Source organism: Amborella trichopoda, chromosome 3 (assembly GCF_054954075.1).
Source record: "Amborella trichopoda isolate Santa Cruz 75 chromosome 3, AtrichopodaSantaCruz75HAP2 v2.0, whole genome shotgun sequence".
Classification (NCBI taxonomy): domain Eukaryota; kingdom Viridiplantae; phylum Streptophyta; class Magnoliopsida; order Amborellales; family Amborellaceae; genus Amborella; species Amborella trichopoda.
The window spans coordinates 1,087,341-1,093,414 of record NC_142338.1 but is presented as its reverse complement, the minus strand read 5'-3'; positions in this window follow the sequence as shown (position 1 = coordinate 1,093,414).

The window sequence follows — 6,074 nt, the reverse complement described above, 5'->3', positions numbered from 1 at the left end:
TTATATTTTTCAAAGATTCCTCTATTTTTGATTAATACACACTCCAAATTTTAGGTCATTCCGATTTGTAGAAAAAAATAAAAAATAAAATACTACCGGACAATCATAATCGCGCGATGAACTTTGGACGGTGATGCGGGTAGGCGAAATCACTGTTTATTTTCATCTATAGGTGTTACGTAGTGTTTTTATATATATATATATATATATATATATATATATATATATATATATATATATATATATATATATATATATATATGCGTGTGTGTGCGCACGAATGCATGTGTGCACGCACTCGTACATGTAGATCTAAGGGAGCACTACCAAATCTTTGCAACGTAGCAACTGTCTTGATGGTTTCTTTATATGCCGATACACCAGGGTTACAATACTCTTTTTTACGTTTATACACACCAAGGCTACGATACTCTTTTTTACAGGTATACACACCAAGGATATGTTACTACATCGGTTAGAAATTGAGACACTTCTTAAAGTCTCATTTAAAGATACTTTTTTCTTTTTTTTGACAATATCCAAAACTTTATTAATGAAACGTGGATATTATATTTTCAAATATAGCAATCTACGATACAACCGCACCCCTCTTAGCAAGGGACTCTGCTATATCATTAAAATCCCACCTCTATCTTATTTAAATTCAAATAGTGTATAAACATGTTTAAGAGGTAAATTTTTGTATTAGCTTTTTTGACGTTCTGTATCTATGCCAAAAACACTTATACATGTATCAATATATGAGAGTCTCCCTGCCGGTATGTTGATGTATCCAAGTGTCTACCAATTGATGGATAAAGAATTGTAAAGGATCATAAACAAGAAAAAGTGGAAGAAAGATGAGCCATAAGGAACAATATGAAAGAAAACCATGACAGTGAACATTGGTTGGAAACCCTGCCTTTTAATGGTATATGTCATTTGCAGTTTGGGGAGAATTCAAGACTTTCAAAATAGATAGATAAATGAGAGAAAAGCTTGATATTAACTGGCCAAATGTTTGTGTTAATGGCATGAATTTTCAAATTTTGGTTGAGGAGCCCATTATGCGCTATCCATGGTTGGATCGAGTGCTTAAAAATTAGAACTCGAGTAGGTTGTGATAAACTTGGCCAAATCTAAACAAGAAAAAAGTGAAATAATGGGTATTTGCCGGACTCGTCATGTGTTTTTCACATTTGGCTTCAAACTCCAGAAGTGATAAGCTAATAAGTTTGATTAACTCGGACGAGCCTGCGTCAACATCACAAAATTTTCAATCATTAGTTGGATCAATGGGTAAGATAATCTTCATCAGACAAGTCTTAACAATGGGTGCCAACCAACTCTCTCAGTAACTTCATTATTTAGGTATGTTACAAGGACACATAAGAGTCTTAGACAGAAGTGTCAGTGTCAGAAAAGCCAACTCTTAAATCGACATTTTAGGCAAGGGTGCAGTTGGCATACGGATGCAGATGTAGTTGTAGAGGTAAGGTGCACCTTCAAATTTTATCATGGTATATAATTTTGATGTAAAATGTTTTTATCATTATCTCAAAATCTATTTTTATCTCTAATTATAAAATTTTAAATTTAAAAAATGGTTAAAATCAAGTAGATCTATAAACATATGAAAATCTTGAAAATGGACGATGTAGATAATATATTGTAAAATGCACTATTTTTTAGACTTAAAATCTTTTTATTTTTCATGGCCACAAATCTCGATGTTGAGATGATCAATCAAAGGGTTTTTCAACATTAAAACTACTTTTTCCAATGGATTTTTTAGGTGCATCCATAGTTCTACATTATAAGGTTGTATCCTTATATAAACTTTTTCCTTTGGGCAAAATGCTGTAAATCATTTATGTAAGGGTGCAGCTGGCATACAGATGCATCCATAGTTGTAGAGGTAAGGTGCACCTTCAAATTTTATCATGGTATATAATTTTGATGTAAAATGTTTATATCATTATCTCAAAATCTATTTTTATATCTAATTATAAAATTTTAAATTTTAAAAATGGTTAAAATCAAGTAGATCTATAAACATATGAAAATCTTGAAAATGGACGGTGTAGATAATATATTGTAAAATGCATTATTTTTTAGACTTAAAATCTTTTTATTTTTCATGGTCACAAATCTCGATGTTGAGATGATCAATCAAAGGGTTTTTCAACATTAAAACTACTTTTTCCAATGGATTTTTTAGGTGCATCCATAGTTCTACATTATAAGGTTATATCCTTATATAAACTTTTTCCTTTGGGCAAAATGTTGTAAATCATTTATGTAAGGGTGCAGCTGGCATACAGATGCATCCATAATTGTAGAGGTAAGGTGCACCTTCAAATTTTATCATGATATATAATTTTGATGTAAAATGTTCTTAGGATTATCTCAAAATTTATTTTTATATCTAATTATAAAATTTTAAATTTCAAAAATGGTTAAAATCAAGTAGATATATAAACATATGAAAATCTTGAAAATGGACGGTGTAGATAATATATTGTAAAATGCACCATTTTTGAGACTTCAAAATCTTTTTATTTTTTATATTCATGCATCTCGATGTCGAGATGATCAATCAAAGGGTTTTTCAACATTAAAATCTTTTCCGATGGATTTTTGAGGGGCATCCGTAGTTAAAGTAGCATCTTTACATAAACTTTTTCCTTTATATAAAAACGGAGGTGCGGTCTCAAGTGACATTAATATATCTATATAGCCTTATTTCAACACAAAAGTTAACAAGAAAAAAGTTGCAAAAAATTGTTCTAAGTTTTTTAAATATCAAACATGTCGTGTCATTAGCGTGTGAACAAGCGCTAAAAACCATATGCAAATGCAGCCAAGTTAAATAGTTATCGACTTATATTAGCTGAAATTTGGAATTACAAGGGATCTCAAAAGTGAAAATTTTTAAAACTACATGAAACTAAGTTCATAGTTCATATTCTCTCATTTGACTAAAAATAAAAATAAAAATTAAAACATTAGAGTCCCACTAGAGGTGTTAACCACCCAAATTACCCTACCAAAATAAATAATTTTGAAGACATACGTAGACAAACTTGTGTCCTGTAAATCATGGAGTAGGTCTATAAAAGACCAAACAATTAACCCCATTTGAGGAAGCTTGTGATTGTGAATAGAGACATATTATCTTTTAGAGAGAGAAGTTAGGTGTGGTACTCCCAAAGGAATGCCTGTGCATGCCCAATGAACATGTGCCCAACCATGTTTAGAATTATTTGCTGGTTGCTTAGTCTTTCATTTTCCTTTGTTTAATATTAGTGTACATAACTTTTTCTAGCTTATAACATTAGGGAATGTAATTGTAAGATGATTTAGGATAATTTATATTAAATATAAAGAGGTCATAACCGTTTGATACGAAATTAAAAGGCTAGGGGTGTGATACAAAGTTTGAGAAAAATTTATTAAACTTCGAGTGTACCATGGATTCCATATCCGATACCTGTCGGCGATTCGACCTCTTTATAGTAAAAGAAAACAATCTAAATATATACTTTTGCGTAATGTTTCAAAATTTTTATTGGTGGCGTAGATCGTTCACCAATTGATCCGGATCCGGTCGGATTGCTGGATCGCGATTCAGATAGGGTTTGGATCGGTCCCAATCAATGATTCAAGAAATATTAAAAATGAATAAAATAAAATAAAAATTAAAGTAGGGATATATAGGGGTAGGTTCAGAAGTGACCAATGAAAGTGTTAAATAAGCTTAAAAAAAAAGGAAAAATATATGAAAGGGGTTTTAAGGGGGAACCGGTTCACGACCTATACAATCTCGTAACTTCGTCAGTCCCTACTAATTCCCAGTCAAATTGGCAATCTGGATCCGAAATCACTAGGTTTTAAAATATTGCTTTGGCATAAAAATATTGTACAGGTTATAATGCTTGTAAAGATGAAAACTTCTAGCTAGTGTTTGATTTACAAATATCGGAACCGGACGATTGGGAGCGAGAGGGGCTGGTCCGCTTGCCGCAAAATATCTAGAATTGGCATAGTCCCTCAAAGAACTTGCCCCACCCTTAATTTGTAAACTTTTCCGATTTTCTGTTCTCTAATTATTTTAAATTTTTTATTGGCTGGATCTCCGATCTGGCAATTCACCGATCCACACCTATTTTCTGGATTGGTGATCCGGGTTACGATCCATTTTTAAAACCTTGTATAGAAGAAATAAAAAACAGACGTACAATGAGAATTTTGATTAGCTCTATTCGTGATTTACTTATTTGACATGATCATATTATTTCAAGTCCCATTTGAAAAATATTTAGGATTGTCAGCTATTGTTTATTGTGCTTTCTTTCTTCTTAAGTTAAGTAAAATGCAATTCAAAGATTGAAACTCCCAACCCTTGGCCTTCCACATAGAAATTTGGACGATTTCTTTTTTATTTTGCTAAAAAAAAAGAAGAGAAATTTATCAAATTATACTTAATATTTGAAATATTTAACATTGATTGTTTAGGGCCTCACCCTTCTATATACTTTTTCCTTAACAAGTTGGTAGTGGTGGGAAAGGGCAATCAAAAGTGAACCTTGAGGACCGCTTGGATATTTGTCTTGGTGTGCATTCATCATGTACACATGACTTTCACACTGTAGTAAATCAAGTCCTAAACATTTCACCATAAACACCAACATCGTTTCTTTCTTTATGCATTCCTTTTTGTTTTTCTTGGATTATTCTGCATTTTTTAATGTTTTTCCTTAAGAGATTATTCAACTACTCGACATGGAATATTTTGTAATGTTTTTCCTTGAGATTTTTTTTTCTTTCTCGGAAAAATTTTGTCAAAATACACCTAAGAGATCAAATATTCAACATCTTACCCATATCTTTTGATTGAATTCAGAATAAGCATCAAAAAATGCATGACCTTCAGTTAGAATAGTTGGAAAACAACAAATTGTTAAATTGTTGAAAAATTAGGGGCTCGTTTGGCTCCATGAAAAATTTCTCACAAAATTGTTGAAAAGTTAGGGGCTCGTCTGCCTGCAGGCGTAAGTGTACAAATTTCCACGTAAATTCCTTCAAATTTAGAATTGGTGCAGTTTGTATAAAGCCGTGGCTCGAAACAATCAAAGTAGAGCCCACCTTCAAATAGTATCAAGAAATGTGGTTTCAATAATGGAAATCCTTTTGTTATCCTTAAGATATATTTTTATTTTTAATTATAAAATTTAAAGCATAAAAAATAGTGTAGATAGAGCTTATCGATGAAAATTTGAAAAACTTGAAAATTGACGGTCTAAAATGCATTACAAGATGCACTACTTGAAATCTATTTTTCTCTCTTGTCCAGACATATTGATGTGGAGATGATCAATTTGAGGATATTTGGGTATCAAACAACCTTTTCTAGTAAAATTTTGAGAAAGGCTCTAATTTGATTGTTTAGAGCCTCGGCTCTATATAAACTTTTTCTACTTAGTTTTAGAGATTCAGGAGATAGAATTAGAAATTTAACTTTTTTTAAGGAAGCTGGATATAAATAGAGATTAGCATTGATTGGATTGATTATGATATGTTAAACTTGTTTTTAAGAGATAAGAGAGGTAGTTTTTTTTTTTTTTTAATTTATTTATGGGTGCGGTTTATATAGAGGAGCCTAGGCTCTAAACAATCAAATTAGAGCCTACCTTCAAATAGTATTGAGAAATGTAGTTTCAATACTAGAAATGTTTGTGAAAGCTTTAAAATATATTTTTATATTCATTTATAAAGTTTAAAGATTAAAAAATAATGTAGATGGACATTTCTATGAAAACTTAAAAATCTTGAAAATTGACGATCCAAAAATGCGTCACAAAATACACTATTTCCAAAACTTGAGATCCATTTTTTTTCTCATGTTCGTGCATCTTGATGTCGAGATGATCACTTTGAAGATATTTCAGCATCAACACAACCTCTTCAAGTGCAATTTTTGTGGTAGGCTCAAATTTGATTGTTTAGAGCCGCGGCTCTATATAAACTTTGCCCTTTATGTATTATTTTATTAAATTTATATTTAAAAAGAA